This window comes from Apteryx mantelli, chromosome 12, assembly GCF_036417845.1.
Source record: "Apteryx mantelli isolate bAptMan1 chromosome 12, bAptMan1.hap1, whole genome shotgun sequence".
NCBI lineage: Eukaryota > Metazoa > Chordata > Aves > Apterygiformes > Apterygidae > Apteryx > Apteryx mantelli.
This window is the reverse complement of record NC_089989.1, coordinates 22,372,702-22,393,810: the sequence shown is the minus strand read 5'-3', so window position 1 is coordinate 22,393,810 and position 21,109 is coordinate 22,372,702. Positions and strand designations below refer to the sequence as shown.

Here is a 21,109-nt window from a genome sequence, read left to right as displayed (position 1 = left end):
AGGGCAGAGATGAAGATGCTTCAGCCCATAAAGCTCCGTAGAGTTGGCTGGCCCAAGCAGGCTGCCTGCACCAGGAGTTCACTGGTGCCCCAGCAGGGCTCCAGGAGCCCTGCTGATGACTAAGGTTAAGCATATATGAGTGTATTTGCTGAATTTGGATCTTGGACTGGAATCCTGGCATCCGGAAATTGCCTTTTCTAAGTGTTTCTCAGGGTTGAGGTCTGCTGTTGTATTTTATAACTATAGTTTGTGTGTTTTGGCAGTTAAGGAGAATTACATCATTTCACTCTATCTTTCTGCATTTTATTTACCTCATTTCCTTTTCTAAAAATATACAAAAGACAGCCATCCAACTTGCAAGACATATTTGATATGAATCTGAAAACAGATAAAGAAAAGCCAACAACCCCTCAGCCTCCATTCAAAACACAGCCACATCAAACCACATTAATAGATGCTGCTTGCAAAATGTTGTGATGAGGAACAGACCCCAAGCTATTTTGGAGAAGCAAAGGAAGGAAAAAGGAAGGTAGGGAAAGAAGGGGCCTTCACTGTCCTTTTGTTCTTATGGAAGAAGGCTGTGCTCAGAGTAACCAGGCTGTCAGGCAAGCCACTGAGCTGTTTTCCCAAGCAGAGTCTACACAACTGCTTGAAGATCAACTCTTTCCTGTCTAGGAGACACTGAGCCTCTTTAACAATAGAAACTTAGTGTTGCAAAAGGTGTGTGTGTGTATATAAATACATATAAACACAGGAAAGTCAGCCTGTATAGGCACAAAAGGAATGTTTATGGTAAAAAAAATTTCTATCCAGCTCAGCAGATTAGTTCTGAAAGGGCAAAAACTTAAGCAGGAGCATCCAAACTGTTCTCATAACTGAGCAGCTTTTATATTTCTGGTTTAGATTTGAAATGGAACAGGTGGCTTGTGGCATTTCTAGAGCTTATGAGAGGTGACTGTGGGAATTCAGAGTTGACTATAGTCTATCTTGGATTGTTTCTAACATTGTATGCTCATATTGTAAAGGTTTATGTGCACATTCACTTTGCAAGCAGGTGGTGGAGTTTTGAGTATGGATCTTGTCCCAGCTGTTTGTTATTCTCCTCTTTTGGAGGTTCATGCTCTGCTGCAGGTGCATAGCTCAAGCATGTGAGCATTCATCTCTGACTTAGCACAAAATCAGCTGGCTTAGCTGAAATCAGCAACAAAACTGTTTTGAGCTAACTTGGCAGGCTTTGTGTGATAGTATGCTCCATTCTGCCAGTTGAGCTGCAGGACAAAACCTCCAGCCATGGGAGGTAGTGTATTGCCAGAGGGATAGTGTTTTGGGCTGCTCCAGGAGTATCTGGAAGAGGATTTTTTGGCCTCATCCTAAACAGCAAAAAAAAAAGGAAAAAAAGCCCCAAACTGGAGACCTGCTGCTGGCACAACTGGGTGAAGACTGCCTGTGTGCAGGGCGTGAGACATTCAGCAGGTCTGTGCCTCACCATCACTCTAGTGATGCTTACTTTAGGACCTGTGCATAAAATGTCAGTGCTAAACTACATAAACAGTCTGTCTTTATTGGGGTCTCCCAGAAGACTGCAGTGGGCTAGACTAAAAGTCCATTTAGCCTGGCATTGTACTGCTCATCCTAAATAATGTATGTTACCCACTCTGGCAATTTGTACAGATTAACATCAGTGACAGAGCTCAGCAGAGAGACAAAGCACATTTTTAAACATTAATATTTGTTCTTTGCTACAAAAGGAGTTTGCAAAGAGCTGTGGTCAGTGCCAGAATTTACCTTTTACATGAAGGAGGTAGCACAAATTCAGTGACTGTTTCCAAGAGATTTTTAACCTAGTTTGACTTTAATGCCAATAGGCTTTAGATATTTTAATCAAGTGATATCCAAAAAATAATGTTGGGGGGATGGGGCTAGGAATGCAGATTTTCTTACTATTTCAGACCTGCTCAACCTGCTGTGGACAGCTAGGACACTGCTCTCCAGAGGGGAGGTCTGTCTGCAGAGCTTGTGTGGAGCACTAGCAGCACACCGGGCATACAGAAGTAATGCCTACCCCCAAGCTGCCTTAGTACCACCTGCAAGCCTGAGAGTGCTCAGGACTTGTGTTTCAGCCTCAGTCTGGGGTTTGTCAGAAGTGTAGTGCTGAGGTGGAAGATGTGGCTGGGCAACGAACTGAATGTACAACTGTATGCTTGGACATGCACAGTTGGTGTGCTGGTGTGATATGGCATGTATTTCTAAAACTGAGGCTAAACTGATTCTCTAGATCAGAACACACTGAAGGAGGGAATCATTTGTATGCTGATCTGGATTTGTCTCTAAGTTCAGTTTGTTTATCCTGCTAACTTGGATGACTAAGTACTGGATGTGGAGAGGAGATGCTCAGGTTCTTTATGGTTTGCTGGGAGATCCTAGACAAACCACATCTTTGGGTTCCTTACTCTTTGCTTCATTAGTTTAGCTTATCTGCTCTTGAAAGTAGAGACCTAATGGATTTTTACCACAGCGGGATCCTGGTCTATGTTGCTATCTCGGGGCCAACTGCAAAGCCAGCAGGGGCTATCCAGATGAATAAGGCTTGAAAATATGTCCCCATTTCCATTCATCACATCAGAAGGTCTTATCTGCTGGTGTGCACTGCTATCACTCATTTTCTGTACATATTTGGTTCAGTTGCAACCACACCATTTTTTTGCAAGCTTTTGATTTTCTAATAATACAGCTATAAAACAGATAAAGAGCACTCATTTCAGATGCTATAAATATTGGCTGACCTTTTCTGCTCAAAGGAAGCTTGCTCCTCTGTCTCTAGACTTTGATTTAAGATTATTTGTGGAAGGCAAATGGATGCATACATCACATCAAAATATCTGTCAATGTAATTTCCCCTAATGAAGTAGTGCATGCAGGAAGATGGGTATGGTGAGTTTTAACTGCTTGAATAATAAATAGCATTAGAACTTCTTGTGATCTGGACCAACCTTTTTTAGGGAAATTGTGTTGAGGTTGTTCATACTTTGCAGTGCAGAGTTCACAAGGGGATAGCCACAGATGATAGCTGGAACTGGGCAAGGGTGAGGCTACTGGTATACTGATAAGAGTAACTAAAATCACCTTTTTGGTGTTTTTCTGGAGCAGATGGTCTTTGCTATGCTGTCAGATGTCTGCCCAAGGCATACATGAGGTCCTGTGAGTAACACAGGCACAAAGGATCTGCAAGATGCAGTGTCTGTGGAAGAAAGTTGGAGGGGGATGTGCAAAAACTGATGACCCAAAATTACAACATTGCATCACCCTTGACCTGTGGTGACTTGGAGCAGGAGACACACATTTTGCCACCTTCATGGCAACAGGAGATGCAGCTGGGAGCACTTGATAATCCCAGAGCTGGAGCCCCAGAGGAACAACAGGGGAAGAAAAATGCAAGTCAGATGGCAGCAAAACCTAGGCAAGGGAGCCTCAGGTGTGAGCAGAAATGAGAGGAGAAGAAAGAACATGAGGTGGATGAAAAGCATTAGCATGATTGCAGTAAGTACCAGGAAAGCATGAATATATTGGGTCCCTGCTAAAAGGGAATGGATTCAATATAGCCATGGAATTATCTATGTGAATGTAGATGGAGATGTACACTGAGTAAGCAGGTCTGTTTATTTTTCTGCTTAAAGAAAAACACCAGGTAGTTTGGTACTGTAGCTGTGATACATAGGAAGTCTTGGCATTGCTGGGGCTAATAGCTAGCATTCAAAATAAAGAAACTCCAAGGAAAGAATCACACTTACCTAGGAGGATGTTGTGACAGCCCCTCACCCTTTTTAAACTTTAGTTAAATGAATTGACAAGAACTTGTGAAATGTCTGGGGGGGGGGGGGGGGGGAAATCAGCATACTCCTTCCTGACAAAGTATTGAGTGAATTTCCTCATAAAACATGTGCTACATCTTAGCTGCAATAATTTATTTTGTGGAACATATAGGATTGTGTGCTGCTGCTTAGTTTGAATGGAAAGTCTGATTTCTAACATTGTTTGCCAGCACCTACAGTTTATCTGACAGCCCCCAAACAATAGCCACTGTACTTTAGACAGCCTATTACCATATGGTAATTAGAAGCCTGCATTTGTAACACCAGCCTGGATAGTCTTGATCTTCTCTTATTGTTCTGTTTCACACTGCGATGGTGACAAAGGGCCCTTACGATTGGGTTTAAGGCAAATCCAGCTCCCTTCCCATTGTCCTGCAGAAGTCTCCATATATAATCTAAGAAAAGATGTGCCTATATTAGAAACTGGAGTTAGGAGTGAATGAAAAGGGGGAGTACTGGCAGCAGCTCTTGGGAAGCTGAGCCAGGGGACTTGCCAGTGCGGGTGCCACTTGTCTGTTTGTGGATGGTGGAGTACCTCATCTGGCTCTGGCTGAAGTTGGGGACAAGGATGCCTCAAATCTGGGGGGAGTGTGCCAGTGAAGCACAGTTCAGATGCTTTGGGAGAAAGGGGAGATTACCTTTATGTAATGCCCACATGCAGCATGTGTTGATGTTCCTGTAACCTGTGTGTTAATGGCCACAGGCACCTCTCCCTCAGCTGCTGGGGCAACTGGGGGGGGGGGCAGATCTGCCTCCCTCTCACATGTGGTGGGGGGCAGATCTGCCCCCTTGGGCCTCTCACACCTGGGGAGGAGGGCAGATTCCCCCTCCCTCTCACACCTGGTGGGGGGCAGATCTGCTGCCTCATGCCCTGGGCCTCTCACACCTGGGGAGGGGGGCAGATCTGCCTCCCTCTCACACCTGGTGGGGGGCAGATCTGCCCCCTCATGCCTTGGCCTCTCACACCTGGGGAGGGGGGCAGATCTGCCCCCTCATGCCCCAGACCTCTCACACATGGGGAGGGGGGCAGCCTGGCGCCGCGGGTGGCGTCCCCCCCCCCCGCGCCCGGCCCGAGGCCCCGCGCGGACCCCGCGGCGCCAGGGCCCGGCCCCCGGCGGGCGCGGCGGCTGGACGGCAGCCGCCGCTGCGGGAGGCTGGGCAGCCCGAGCGCGCCGGGGTTGGATGCGAGGGAAGCAGCTGCGCCGCGGGAGGCGGCGGCGGCGGCGTGATGCGCGCCGGGGCCGGGCGGGGCGGGCTCCGCCGGCAGCCCCCATGTGCTGAGCGGCTCTGAGAGGGCAGGGGCGGCCGCGCTGCTGCTGCCGCCGCCGCCGCCGCCGCCGCCGCGGCGCTGGACGGAGCCCGAGCCAAGGTAACGGCCGGCCGCGGCGCGAGCATTGTTCTCCCGCCCCGCAGCGCGGGGAGCGGCGCGGCCGCCCATTGTCACCCCTCGGCGCGGGGCAGGGCGCGGCGCTGCCGCCGCCGCCTCCCTCCCGCACCCCGCCCGCCACGGCCGGGGGCAAGGCGGGGGGGGGGGGCGAGGTGCCGCCGCCGCTGGGGGGCGGCCGTTGGGGAGGGGGGGGGCGCGCGGCGGTTGAGGGGGGCGCGCGGCCGCTGCGGCGGTTGACAGGAGGGCGGGGCCGCGTTTTCAAACCTGAGAGGAGCGAGGCGGCCGCCGGCCCCTGTGCGCGCGCGTGTGTGTGTGTGTGTGTGGGGGGGGGGTGCGGTGCGCCCCGGCGCCTCGGCCCTCAGGGCTGAACTCCCGCAGCGCCAACGGCGACGGCGCCCGGCCCCGCGGCCTCCGCTTCCCCCGGGGCAGCGCTCCGGAGGGGTCCCCGGGGCGGGACGGGCTCATCACTTATTCATGGCGCTCGTCTGCGTGCGCTGCAGCTCGCAGCGTGTTTAAGTTCCGTATTACTCGCAACGTGCCGGGTGTTTTTGACTGAGTAATGGCTTGCAGAAGAAAGTAAACCTTCGGGAGGGTGTGGGGAGAATTAAATTCAATGCCAAGCGCTATGAAAAAAAAAAAATTACGGTGGTGTTAATGTAATTTCACTCCCGGTTTAGTTGATAACAAATATTTACTCATTTTCAGACACTGAAAGCCATTTGTTTACTTAGAAGTCTGAGGAATACTCCCACACTAACTTAGAGTCTGCTGATGGGGATGGGATCCACCGGTACTGTCATTTTGCGTTACCCTGAGGCTGGCTTTCTCCTCCTTTTAGAGAAAGGAGTCTGGCAGCAGTGTATTTACACACAGCACATGTCTCTTCAGGACTGTGACCAGACACGTTTGGACAGAAATACATGCTTGCGGGACTAAGGCCTCTCGAAGGAAAAAAGGAAACCTAATACACTTCCTTTGCTTTTGTTACACTTGTTTGCCTTCCTGGCTGCACTTGGCTTCCTCCCCTCTCTCCTAGAATAGCCTCTTTCCCTGTATTGTTCTCAGCCGGCTTCCCCTCGCCTTTCTCTTCCTCCACCCGTCATTAGTTTCAGGTTCTCTGCGGACATGCTGTTCTGACGCATCTTTTCACTCTCCCAAATCAGCCCCTTTCTTTCCTCTACAGAGTTTTTAAGTTCAAACCTACCTATTTGGGAAAACTACAGACTTTAAATTTAAATAAACTTCCTCTAGAGCCTGCCAGATGTGAGGCATGAGATTTCTGATTCCCTCTGCAGCAATTTGTATCAGTTTAATTAAAAATCTGTTATTTAAGTTAAACCTGTGTACTAAACACTGTTTGTAAACTAGGCTTTCTAACGCAGTCATCCAATTATTTGTGATGTAAAATAACATAATGCTTTAGCTGTGACCTCACTGCTTGCTACTTTCTATACATGGGACAAAGGCCGTGACTAAATAAACATAGCTTTGTTGAAGGTAGCTGAGGACTGTTGTATTTGACACACAGGGAAAAAAAGTCTGAGTGGCAGTAGTGACTGGAGGATGAGATCTAGGGTAAAATCATGTTAGGAGCACATTAGACCAGTGTCTTTGAAAGGATCCAGACTCCATCTTCTATAGAATCTTTTTTCTGGGTTAGATCCACTTGAAAATATTTCCTTGTCTCTGTTAGCAGCTACTCACTATTCTTTTTTCTGTCTGGGAGAACAGTTTTTCTTTTAGAGGATTGTTCTGTGCACTCTGCCTTTATTTTTGGTTTTTTTGGATGGGGAGCAAAGAGAAGCCGAGCTTATTCGTGTTACTTACACAGGATTCCCAACAGCAGCAATGAAATAGTCAAGTCTTTAATCAATTTTTACTTGGCTACAACTTGGGAAATCTTTGAGCAGCTGCAGGTACGCTGGCTGGAGAGCTGTGTCTGCAGACGCAAGAAAACTGCAGTGCTTTAGGTATGCTTGGTTCATATACATATAGGAAGAACTTGTTTTTTATTTCAGTGTTCTCAGCTTTTTTAATTATCTTCTTGAAGCTGCATTATTCTTCTGCAGAAGTTAGTAGTGCTTGCCTTGGAAAGATTTATATCCCCTGCAACTGAGTGGATTTCAAGCTTTAGTCTATCTTATGTAGAGATTCATCTTGCTGATTTCCTTCGTCTTTCATGGGTGCAGCTATGTCAGACAGTATTTTTAGTTTGCTACTAAAGTATTGAATGTGGCAAAAAAGCTTACTAAAAATGTGTGCTTCATTCCATTAGAAATACACATGTAATCTTACTCAGAAGACAGTGGTTGTATAGAAACTTCTCAATCCGCTGACAAGCCCTGGAATCCTATAATTTTGAAAACATTACAAGAGTGAATGAATTCCTGAGGTTTAACCTGCAGGTGACTGTTTTTGTGCTTTACTATGAGTTTGCTGCTTTTATATTCACTGAGGTGGGGTGTTTTCTGGCTGGTGAAATGGAATTGCTATGTAGTTCCCCAGAGTAAAGGCTGTGAATTCATCTCTGCTCTAGAAATTGGAGGGTCTTTCCTAGGTCTTGTATAATATTGAAAACATCCCCTGACCACATCACCTATAACTCACTTTCAGCGCATGTTACTTGTTTTAGTCTTGTGAATGCATGGAAGTGAAGTGTGCGGAATGAGATGGTGCTAAGAGTAATGCTAGCTGTTACTATGTACTGGCGCACATGGTTAATGCTAGGCTTGGTGGATAGGTGTTGGAGTGGAAAAGGGCAGGGTGGAGAAGGAGTTGCCCTTTTTGCCCCTCTTCCCTACAAGGAATAAACTATGTGGTGTCTGTGTTAAAAAGCACATAGGTGGGAATAGCACTGGCACAGCTGGATTCAAAGTGGGGTGTTTGCCTGTGCAGCAAGCCTGACAGCCATGCTAGCACTGTGGCCTGGTCTCCCTCCTCTGCCCATAGTGATGCCTTCACATGGCATAGGAAACTTGCATCTCTTGTTGATGTCAGTCTGGCAGCGAAACTGGTGAGTTTGTGCTTGCACGTTGTCTTTCAGGAGCAACAAAAAGACTTCTGTGAGCATAGCTTTGTCTCTCTATGGGAGTCTATGGGACAAGTCTACCTTTAGTTTCTGGTAATTACAGCTGCAGAGGGGAAAAGGAGCAGGCGTGGATAAGCCTACTGCAGGGCTTACATAGTTTTCAAATAGCTTTAGTGCATTTTCTGGATCCTACTTCTTCTAATGCTCATTAGTGTCCATTGGATGGTGGAGGAAGGAGAGAAGGGGAGGGAACACAAGGATCTGGGTAAACGGACTACTCAGGATTTCAGGGACTATGTTCATGCTTTGTTGCACCTTCCCTTGGTAATGGTGGGCCAATATATCAAATGCATTTGTAAGTGGTAGTATAAATTACAGCTCAGGGATAAACAGGTTAGAAGGTTAATGAGATGTCTGAACTTAATTGGTCTTTTCATACAAATTGGCTATAATGTTTGTGTTTTTTCTTCCCTGGGATACAGTGTTTCAGCAATAATATGAATATAAGGATTAGCAAAAAGGATGGGGAGGAATCATGGTGATTTGGAAGACTTGGTCAAGAAACCTTGATCTTACTCCTTAGAATGGGTTGACACATGATTTTGGACAGAGTAAGGTAGCTCAGAGCTGGGGCCCTGAGCATGAGTCCCAGTGCCACAAACAGTTGATTGTTGAGGCACAGACAGCAGTACTCCTGGACTATCGTATACAGCTGTAGAATCCCAGGGTTAACAAACCTTTTATTTAGCTGTGTTGCACAGGCTAACTTAGGAAGACCAGTAAAGGAGGAGCTATAATGTGGTGTGTGATCTCAAGGTGTTAGTTGCTGGGCAGCAACCCAGTCAGGGTGGCTGACTGAACACTGGGATAAATAAGGTGCTCAGGCTCCCAAATCTTCGGTCTCTTTTCTGTGAAGACTTCCATCCTGTTTCTTAAACTAAATTGGAAAAAAAAAGGGTAGTTTACAGCCAAGTAAGTGCTTATATAGGAGGAGCTGGTGATGACTTTCATAACTGGGGCTTGTCAGGATGGGCTTTTTACATATCTGGGAATATATTAGAGATGATGATTGGAGACAGTTCAGTGCTGGGGAGGGTGAGAGAAGCTAAGATGCTCTTCCAGCTCAAATGATTCCTCAACAGTGCTGGTGTGTCTCTGCTGTTTCTAGTCTGTGCTGATTTCAGGTGTCAGCTTCAGCACAGGACCATGCATGGAGTTGGATGGTAGTGTCAGGCTCTGTCAGTCTGGCCAAATCAGGTGGGTATACGCAGCCAGCACAGAGGGAGCTGCATGCTGGTAGTGAGTAAGGAATAGCGGAGGTTTGCACAGTGAGAACGCTGCTTGCCAGGTTTGAATCGGAGCTCATTTTGGAGTTCTTGGCCACCCCTTCCAAGAGTAGCATGGGGAAGGAAAGAATGCATGCTCAGGCTAGGTGGGAATCAAAATTACACCTCTTACTGAGCTCAGATTAACTTGGTATGGGAGCTTGCAGTTAAATCAAACTTCAGACTTTTCCTCTCAGATTATAACCTAAAATCTAAAACGTAGCAAATTGTTTAAGGGGGTAAGGTTAGATTTTTGGTTCATGTTTTTTAATAGGAGTACCCCAGTGAGATAGTTTCTTTGTGCTTAACATGTGAATTGATTATGTAGTACATGTGAAGAGTTGCCTGCAAACAACAGTTTTTGTAAAGCAGCTGTGTGTTTTGTTTAGGTTTTCTGACCAGCTGAGGACAGCTGTAGAGCACATGTAACCACATGACAGATTAAGAAAGATCAAGCTTTTTAGATCACCACGTCATCATAGGAAGGACTGATTGAAGGGGAGGCATAGGCTTGGCACCTCTGCGTTTGTAATCAGACTTCAGATAAACCAGTACATACCGTATGCTACCAGATTGGTCAATACTTAAAACTGTTTGCCCAGAATATGATTAAATCAAGAGTTGAGTGCAAAAAGTACGTCGCTGGGCATTATTGATAAATGAGTTGCATTCTGTTGTTGTGTACCTCGCCATCCGTATTGCATGGCAATTTTTAGTTATAGTAATAATGCTTTAGCTGGCTTAGAGTGTGTATATCTATTTTTTTAACAGGGTAAACAGTTTGCTTCCAATATAATGATGAAAAGTCAAAGGCAAAGCTCCTATTGTTTGATTCCAGCCATTTCAAAGCATTAAGTCTTTGCATAGTTGCCAGTTGCATAGCATCAGGGCTTTCAGCAATTGCTAATGATTCTGTGGTTAGATGGTATAGGTTATAAAAAGCAGGGCTTTTTGTTTTGCTTTGCTTTTTAAAGCAACTCAACAAACCATCAAAACATAGTTCTGTCATGATTCTAGTAATTTTTGGAAAACAGACTGCACATCAAATATACACAAACTGTAATTTCAGTTAGATCTTTGTTTTTTGCTTAGCCTATTTATAGGGTTATCTTAGAAATCGTGAAAGGATATATTTTTACTTGATAGTTTCTTTGGAGACTAAATTGTTTAGTAGATAGGCTGTATCTAGAGTAAGCAAGATTTTTAGTTCTTCAGCAGTTCTCAAAACTTCGGTGGAAAGAGCAGGGGGAATGCTAAAGGAAAAGAAATGCAGTTCCGACTGGATAATCTTGTCGGATATCTGTCAGTTTAACAGACCATTATGCCTTAGAGTTGTCTAAGGGTTTGAAGTGTTGTCCCGGAACTCAGGTGTGTGCAGCCGCAGTACAGCTAGGGTCTTCCTTTCCTTTTTCTGCCAATGCAGGATTGATCACTACTACATGCTTCCAGTTCTAAGCTGAATTTTTTTCAAAACCAGTGAATGCTTTTTGGTATGGTTGAGATCACATTATGGTCTAGTTACTGTGTGAGAAGAATTGCTTGAGCCACTGCTTTGGTCTTAAGAGCATGCACAAGATGAGTTATTGCAGCTCCAGGGATGGGCAGTGATTAGTTAAACTGCCACAACCTGGTCAAATTGTTATGTGACCCTGCCTTTGTAGAGGGAGGCAGAGATCCAAAACCTGTTCTAATATTTTTTTTAAATCTAGCCCTACAGTTTTTCTTATACAAACTTTTGAACTATGCTTAGTTCCTTTGAAAGAGAATACTGTAGGCTGGTTAACTCTCCCACATATATAAATCTTTCATACAATTAATCCTTTTTGGAGATCCCAGTGTAGGAGAGATGGTTTTAAAAACAAATCCATTTATTTTGTGTTGCATTAAAAGAAAACACATTTACTTGGAAGCAAAAACAAAGCAGAAATCCAGACACTCTTTCTACAAGTTCTCAGTTATCGTTGCTATACAGTGTAAAAAAGCTTTCGCAATTTATCCTCTTTCCACAAACATACTAAGAATGAGGTTATTTTCAAGGCTTTTCTATCCTGAAAAAAGCTTGTAGCCAATCCAGTGACAAAAGATGTGAAATCTATGATGAAATCTTGACCCTCTTGAAATTAATGGGGGTCTTGAGGCCAGAATTTCGCCTGGAGTTTTACTTAAATATTTCCTTGTAATACTTTGTGTACTTCTAGAGCTATGGAATTGCAAAGTTTTATTGAAATACCAATTCTTCTGTGTACTGTCTTGATTCATGACTGATTTGGTTGATTCTTTCCCTTTTTAATGAAGCATAAGAGCATTAGGAAACAGACTCAATGTTTTGATTATTTTTAAATAGGTTAAATAGCATCAAGAACAAAAATGAAGTTGTGCATCCTTTTTCTTTCTTTCTCAAGTCCTAGAAGGCCTTGGGGGAGAGACCATTATTTCTCTTGTTTAGAAACAAGTATGAAAGTAATAAAACAATTAATGGAGATTTGGGAAAATGTTTTCACTTGAGTCAGCCTGCCCTGGCCCAGAGAAAACAGCAGAGAGGTTATTTCTCTGTAGTCGGACTTTGCTGAGTAGTTTCATATGGCAATGCTTGATGTGCTTGTTTTTTTGCCAGTTTAAGGCTCAAGTAATGGAGAGGTGGAACATGATAGATGTAGTAGAAAGATGTTGGGTTATTTTACAGCAGGGAGCAGTCAGGTTGGTAATGAGGAAGGAGTCCAGAAAACCAGAAAGCAGAGGAGAGCAGCTAGGAAGAGAAGTCATCGTTCTGGACGTGATTGGGCTGGGTACCTGCACAGAAAGCGTCTGCCATCTGTAATCTAGCTACAGGCTGAGATCATAACATATTGATGTATGTTATGTGACATAATAGCTCGAGAGGCATTGTCGTACTAAACGTATAGGTTACAGGAACACAGTTACTGCATCCATCTCAACGGTACTGCTTGGATGTTATGGAAAGCAGATGTACACATGTTCAGTAGCTATTGCGCAAGAAAGACTGAATCAAAACAGTGAAGAAAGCAGGTCTTGTAAGGAAAAAAAATCTTAAGCCTCAAAAGAAGGGGGGGAGGGGGAGCTAAGATTACAGGCCTTGACATGGTCTGTCATGCTGTTTGTCCCTGAAGGCAGTAGTGATGAAAAATGTGTATCTGAAGCCCCAGAAGTATCCAAAAAGTCCCCAGTGCACAGAGGTAATTGCAGTGGTATAATGAGTTTGGTTATTTCTTCTTACTTTCCTCTGGCAGTAGTAAGACGCTTTCTCTCTACTCTGTTCTAGTTTAGACTTCTATTCCTAGCTTACAAAACAAACTACAACCCTCTACTGCAGATCCAGCAATTTAAGCATGTTTAACTGACTACACTGAGTTTACTCTTGGGCATAATATGAAGGAAGCATCCTTGTTTGCAGGAGTGTTGCCTGAGAGAGGAGCCTGGTTACAAAGCAAACTTAAATGACCAAAATTTTAATAATAGTCTTTCAGTAAAATGACAGCACCACCATGTAAAAACTGCCTATGGAGAGGAAAGGCAAAACATGGGAGTTTTAAAAGGAAGTGTTGCAACGTGAGTCTTTCTAATCCATACCATATTCTTCACAAAAATTTTACAATAAAATAGAACAATTTTTTTAAAGGATTTGTTCCTACAGCCTCAAAGCTTAGTGGAGAATTAGCAGAATCTAATGTTTTAGCCATTAAAATCTAATTAGCATTTTATCATAAACATCCTTGTCAGTGGGGTAATTTACAGAGAGGAAGAGATGTGTATATGAAATACAGTGAACGTGTGAGATTCTGGATGCCTGGGCTCTGTGCTTTTTCTTCTGTCTTCCAAAATGTTTTTTTAAATCTAGGTAACTAGCTGAAACTTAAGCTGTCTGTTGTCTCCATATTGAAAATCAGTCGTATCTCTGTCTGATTTAATAGTCTGTGCTCTTGTGCAGAGAAAAAAGTTTGGAGAAAAACCTTTTCTAATAATTTCTACAGTGCAGCCTGACTTTAAATATGGGAGTCAGGAATGGGAAGCTCTGGGAGGTGTCTGTTTGGCAGCCTGGAGGCTGATGCATTATCTGGCACAGATGAAAGGTCTCTGTGCTTATCTGACAGTATTTTTTAATGCTGACCATGTGAGTCTGCCTCTCTTGGCAAAAGCATAATTTGCTTTCCATGTTTTAGTCTTTGCACCTACAAGCCCTGCAAATCAGCATAAGGGTTGGCTTTGAGTCTCTGCTGGAAACATCTGAGAGGAATCATCTAATAAGTTTTCAGTGAAACAGAAGCTGAATCGAAGCTGAAATCTAATAAGCAAATGGGTCCTTGTTATTTGAGCCGTATAGGGAACACTAGCAGTCTTAGTTTGTACAGCTTTTTTCTAGGCTATAGCGTGAACCTGATAGGAAGCCTCAACATTGTTTCTTAAGTTTGTCACTTATATGAAATGATTTTTTGGGGGGGAAGGAGAGGGGAAACAATGTGCTCTGTCAGATCTGCCTGATAGCAGGTGTGGGAGGTGAAGAGGGAGCATTTGTTTAGGGTAGGTACTGGGGGTTACTGGTATGATAAAAGTTCCTGCTTTTTCCTTACAAACCTCACTTATTTTTGAAAATCTTAGTGACCACCTCATCATTTCTACTGATGTGCAGCAAGGTTTGTCCTTATCTACTACACTATTTGTTTAATGGTATTTGGGAAAGGGAATTTCATGACAGTCAGCTCCTAGTCAAAGGGGGATGTGGGTGAAAGCCATGCAGATGTGGTAGGTTTATTAGGAGAGGGAAGTGTCTCCAGTGTGTGTATATATAATTTGTATAATTGTATAAAAATTTAAACTGTAGAAAAGGAAACCAACTAGATCCTGCTATGCAGTCTGGCATATCAGATATTTCTTGATTTTTTTATTGTTAAGTAAACAGGTTTCATAACAAAGGTATTTGAAAAATCATTAGTAAAAGCTGTTTGGTCAGGCTAAACAAAACCCAGTCTTTAACCCTGTTTTGGAGTTTACCTTTATCAAAGGTTGCTTGCTAGCTTGAGTTAACTTGACTAACTTGATTCCTTCCACTTTAAACATCAGGGAGCTGCTTTTAGTAGACTTTTTTAAAGTCTTCATTCTCACCCTGAAATTCTGTATTTTCTTTAAACTAGTGCTATTAACTTTGGTGCTTAGTGGCAGAAACCATTGTTAGCAATGTGTTAATATCTTGTCTTCCAGAAGTTACACCCTGCCACAGCGTCATATGCTTGTTTGGGCAAGCTACACCTCTCCTCTCATTCCTGTAAGAGAAATACTTTCTTTTAAAGCTCCCCTCTATTGCTTGAATGGAGTTTGAGGTGTACAGCAGCTGAGATATGGTATGTTTATTTAAATACATTTGAATGTCATCATCTTCACTCTTGACTAAAATATAATTCCATGGGATCTTAGTGGCACTAGGAATAAGACTCCCTCTTTGCTGTAACAGCTGTTGTCTGTGGCCCTGTCTTTAAGTACAGGGCGTGTGGTTGCTCTTTGTGGTAACTATGTGTGTTTTCCCTTGGCACTTCCTCTGCAAAGTTGTAGTTATTTGTGTTTTGTTTTTATTACTAGCAGCATTCCGTAGTCCTGTCCTAAAATAAAATGTGAAAAAATGAATATCAAGTAAAAGCTAGCCATGGGTGGGACTACCTGGAAATAGCTGCCAGAGGAGAAACAGAGGAAACCTCTTAAATGAATCTGAGTGGCAAGCGTAGAAATGCTGTAGGGAATAAATTGACCAGCAATTTATCATTAGCAAGTTTCATCTAGTGATTCCAGGTAAGTGGAAATTTCATCTTTGGTTGCATGGTAAGATCTGTACTAGCAGACCATTGCCATAAGTGTGTATAGTCCTGTTGAAAGTAGTTTGGGAGCATGTTTAGTATTTTCTGGCAGTTTCTTTACCTCTGTAAAGAAAGATGATGTTTCCTTCCTTTCCCTTACAACCTGTGCAAAAGCACCGAAATAGGCCTGGGAAATGTGGTGTTTTCTCAGTTGAGACCTGAACTGCAGAAACAGAAGTGCCGGCTGCCCGGGGTGAGGGATGAGACGTGCTGTCAGCAGAGTCAGGAGGGAGGTCTGCAGCATGCGACTCCTGTCTTGTCTGAATTTATCAATGCAACTCTTATGATGAGACTTTGAGATGTGCTTTACAAAGGAGCAATAGCTGCAGGCTTAGGCTTATGCTTTGGGGAACCAGAAATTGGATTTAATATTTTCATTGTTTTTTATATATGCCAGGAGTTTTTTACAGTTGCAGGCAAACCTTTTAAAGCAAATTAAAAATTGCTTAAAGAGCCCCTAATTGACTAATGTTTGGTGTTTGGGCCTGTGTTATAATAGCTAATCTTAAGCAGTGGATATATGTTAGTGGTGGAGCCCTTAAACGTCTTGAATGCATGACAAAGGTGTATAGGTGCACAGGCAAGGAGGAAGGCAGGAGATTCATGACTTAGTTATGCAACACTCTCACACCTGACTGCAGTGAAGTCAGACCTGGCCTTGACACACAAGGATTTTAGATATGAGCTTCCTTTTATCCATGTGGTTTTGTAGCCTCCAGGTACAAAGTAGTGCTATGCGGAATTGTCAGATGTAATGGCAAAAATGAAGATCCCAGTTCCTTTCTTACAGGAACTCTTACTTGCTTGAAATGAGGAAGGGAAAAAGATGGAACCACAGGTATAAAGTCCATTCCTTTCCATTTGGAAAAACATATTGGTAGACCTGAAGCAATATCCACTGGTACTGTCAGTTGTGCTGCTGGGTTTTTCTTGCAGTGGCCTGTTCTTCCTGCTAAAACTTCAACTGCATGTGGACTTGAGAGAATACGGGGGGAATGGGATTTTTCTTTGCTTTTAAAGTTCATACACCATAGCATGGCATGCATTTCTAAAACATACCATATATGTGTGTATATTGTACTTTGTACAAAAGAGTTGTCAGTTACTTCATCAGGATGCAAAAAATCATACTGTGGTTAAAACAGATTTTGCTTGCCATTTATTATTTGTGCCTGCATGCCTTCATATGCAAAACTTGTCTGAATAATAGTACCATTCTAGACAAAGCATAATTCAAGTGCCAGAAATTTGGAGGTGTCATGCGAAGTGCTGCAGGAGTGTGGTGGATGGGGAGGAGGGTGAATTTCTGCCTGGATGTTGTCCCCAGGTGTTCCTTGGAGCACTTCTAGTCCTGTAAACTGGAGTCTTCGAACATTTGTGACTCGGGGTCGGGGCGGGGGAGATTTCAGGGTGGCTGTGCCTCTTGGGAGCAGGTGGGAGTGGAAATTCCTGTTGCACAGGAAAGGATTTCTGACAATGCTCTAAGGAGTGCTCTTCCCAAAGCAGCCTCATATCTAATGCTTCTGGAAACGAAAGAATTTTTGGAGGAGGAGGGTTTGTTTGACTAGGAAATCTGTTGTAGATGAATCCTGACACCTGTGTAGCTTGCCTTTCTCTGGGCCTACTACAGATATAAGAGTAGTTTTTGGCAAAAATGTGTCACCTCAAGCTCTTGGGACTTTATTTTCAGACCATGCATCTTGCCCTGTCCCTGCTGTCACTGGCTGTCGTGTGAGCCTTGCCTGGGTCTGTGCTGCTGTGGGACTTGTGCCATACCACTTCTAAGCTCGGAAGGCCCCTGGTTCAGTCCTGATGTTGGTTATTGTGTAGATTTAGTGTGGCCAACCCACTCAGGAGAGGCTCAGCTGGAAATAGCCCCCCCCTTAACAGGTTTCTTTGTCCTGAGAAATTCTGTAGCCCACTGACTGGTGTTTGCAACATGCTCCTTCATTTGTGGAGGCTGAGTCGGCCTCGTGAGGCTCGTGACTGTCTTCCACACAGAGCTGACCTCTGGGTTTAGTCAAGGAGGCAGAAGATGCTTGTGTATAAGAAGAAAAATGATGCAAAGCTAACAAAACAGAACAAAATCTGTTTTTTTGAGGAGTTGGAAATACCTGCTTGAAATATTCCCTTGTTCTAATGGTTTCTTATGCAAGTGGTTCTTATAACTAGTGTGGTAACTTCTACAATAAATTACTTGATTTTGAAGGCTGCGGTAAATGATGACTCTGCACAGCACAGACAAGGTCTGCAAATAAATATTAAAGCAAGAGAGGATTTGCATCGGGCAATGCAAAGAAACAAATGGCAAGTATTTGGGTGCATTGAGGCAGGAGCACTATTCAATATAATGTAACAAGGGTTGATAGCGCAGAAAGCTGAGAAAACAGGTACAGGCCTGATCTGGATTTGCTCCATGTTAAGCAATTCCTCAGATAAGTCTCTGCCAGGCACCAGAAAGTTGGTTTGAAAAACTTAGCAGGAATGTGTATGAGGTAGACCTGTGGCTTTAAAACACATTAAGCTTGGCACCAGACATACTGAAGGGGATCCATAGGGGTGGATTTTGGGTGACTTTATGCAGTTTCTCAACTTCATCTCACTCCTAGTGACTGACTTGGGGATTAAGATACTAGTCTGTACATGCAACTGTGGCTTTCAGTTGTCTTCTCTTTTACTGTGACTGATTGCTTAAAACAGTCTGTCATTGTGCTACATCCTAACGGTCTGGTATTGTGTGTAACAAAGATTGGATGAAGTATAGTATTTTACTCCAGTGGGAAGAAGGATTGAGCCATTTATCAATGGTGCTTTGTGCCCTCCTCAAGCACGAGAGGTTTTGGAACTCTGCGTTTGTCACTTCAGTGTGTAATTATTTCAGGAAAGCATTTGCTTTGAAGTTGTGACATATGTCTAAGGGGAGGCTGGGGCAAGATGGAAAGAAAAATTAATCAAATTCAAACCTACCACCATCCAGTAAAAGTTTTCAGTACTGATATTACAGGCTAGCAACATCGTTGTAACTGAAAGATTTTCTCTGGAAATGAGGTGGTGATACAGCTATAGGAATCTCTGCCTGGAGTAGGGTATACATGATTCTTGGAAGGGTTAGAAGTACCCTCATCATTACACCATGTTTTTTAATAGATGAAAGTTAAGCTAAAATACATTTGGTTTGAGGAAAAAATACAGATACAAGTATTGATTTAAAAATAGGCATGCTCAGAGAGAAAGACTAACTCGCATGCAGATAGGCAGCTCTGTCTTGTAGGTTAAGGCTGCACTGCACAAATCTGTGCCTCTTGCTCGGTGAGCTGTGCGGGGTTTGGTGCGCGATGCTAGCTCTCCCTGAGCGCGGTGTGTCGTGGTGCTAGGGAAGTTGTGCCCTTGACCTCTTCGGGCCCCAGGTAAGTCCTCTGCAAGCTGAGGAATGCTGTGTTACTTATGCATCTAATAATGCTTTCTCCTCGGACTTTTAAATGCCATTTCTTCATTTGTATATAAAACTCCAGTACTGAGCATCCACAGGTTCTTGTGTCTACCATAACTGAGTTGCAAGCTCCTGTATCCGCAGATACCCCTGCGTGGTCTTTGACTCTTGTGTGGCTCTGTGCAAGATCTCTTTTGCAAAGTCATTACATGAGATGTCTGCTGTGGATATAAGCGTGCTGAGAAAGGAGTAATACATTAGCAATGGCTTCGCTATTGTAAAGCTTAGACCTTTTAAAAAACAGGATACCTTTTTTTTTAACCTGCTAGAACCATAGAGCTCCTGGCATGGTTACAGCAATATCAAATGTCTTTTCCTTGTCTAGAACTAAATAATGGATTACAGAGTAATCTTACACTGTGATAAGTGTATCCACTGTAAAGGTTTAACAATATTTATTAGTAGTCAAGCTATGTCTTGGTGGTTTTAGTGAAAACTAGGTAATAGGAGCAGCTGTTTTCAAACTCTGCTTGTGAGAATAGAATCCAAAGTGTGTACATGATTTGGGCAGGAATGTGCTGGTATATACCTGAATTTTGAAGAAGATACTTTGCAGTGGAATGTTTTCTGCATACTCATCATTCCGTTAGAAAACTGTGAATGTAAAGGTGAGCCTCAGGTAAATATTTGGAGGACTGGAGGCCTTCGTAAGAATGGAATGTCCTGCAAACTTTAGGAAGAGCAGTTTGTCCTAACATACTGAGCTGTGTCTTGGCCTTGCTGCAAGCTACCTCCCAGGCAACACTACTGCCTAGGTGGTTAGAATAAACCTCTTTTTGTTTTAATGTGCCTGACTACCTGGTGTTCAGGATGGGATTAGGAGAGAAGAATTGCTGCTGAAATTGGTAATAAAGTGAACCTGTTTGGCAGTATCTGCCTTATGATCTTCTGTGAGCAGGTAAAAGGATCCTTAATTAACTTTTTGCGAGGGTGCGGTAGTGCTTTTGTGAAGAATACCTTTAGGAAAGTTAGGGCTTGAACTATTGTTGCCTGAGTTGCTGTAGCCTAATGAATTGCCATAAATTAGCTCCTAGCCTATAGTGAATACTGGATTTAAGAAAAAAGGACAAGGTTTGCTGTGGGATAAAGAGCTGTTACTGCAGGCAGCTGACTTGGAGAAACTTGTTAAAGCCAAGGTAGCACAAGTGTGTCGGTTTCTAACTGTTGTTGCCAAAACAACCAAAAGCACTTTTCACTTTTACTGTTTTACCTTTCTGCCTCCTATCTGGCATAAGACACACCTTGATGTTAGTCTGAATTTTTGATGCATGTGTGACATGCATGGCACAGTTGTGAAGGTCCCAGGCTGGATTCTCCATTAATGTTTTTATCTGATCAAGTAAATTCTTGGAACTGGCCCAAGTCAAAACTAGTTTGAGGCCTTCGATCTTTTTGCTTACAACTTCCAAAACTTTGGAATCCACCAAGTTTCAGAGTGGTTGGTGGTTGCATGTATGCACATTGCTATATCAAACCTAGCAGAAACAGCAGTGGAAAATGCCTTGAATGCTGTCTGAGCTTCAACAGAAGAACTGTCAAACTTTACCCAGTGCTGTCATCTGTGCGTTTTTGTTTCAGCTGCTATTTCATTTGCATGACTGCAGCAATCAGAAATAGGCTTTTCTATGTAGCTGGTGCTTTAGAAACTAGCCTCAAACAAGAAGCAGCATGTTGAGCTTGTCTTATTTCTATGGCACTGAGGCTTCAGTACAGAGTGCAGTTGCTAATTGCTGTAGTGGCAAAATTACATTTCCTCCTCTGATAGTGCTCAGTCAAACTGTCATCTAACTAGACTTGTGTCTTAATTTGCTGAAGGTTCCTTATTAAGTCAGAGGTGGAAAACAGGAGACTATTGTAAAGCAACAGATAATTAAATACTGATCTCAACTAAATTCATGTTGTTCCTAAAGAAAGCCTTGACAGACCATTTTATCAGCTGCTAGAGTAATTGGAAAGGGGGACTTTCCTTCAGTTAGAATTGCGCTGTGTTTCAACAAGGGTTGCTTTAGTTTTATCTCTCCAAGTTTGATAAGCCTGTTTCCTAATCGGGATGGAGTTAGCCATTGGCCAGAAAGGGCAAATGGAGATTGCCACCACAAGCTGAAGTACTGTATTCTCATGCGTTTAATCTGCACCTCTGATAACCCGC

General features: G+C 43.5%; 1 protein-coding gene across 2 annotated transcripts in view; it reads left to right on the top strand.

The window, feature by feature from the left end:
- Window positions 1-5,228: 5,228 nt before the first annotated feature.
- FRMD4B (FERM domain containing 4B) overlaps window positions 5,229-21,109 on the top strand; it is a 148,983-nt gene continuing 133,102 nt past the window's right edge. For both annotated transcript variants that reach the window (XM_067303467.1, XM_067303466.1), the window contains exon 1: window positions 5,229-5,238. The gene's annotated coding sequence lies outside the window, so the exon portion shown is untranslated. The remainder of the gene's footprint in view (window positions 5,239-21,109) is intronic.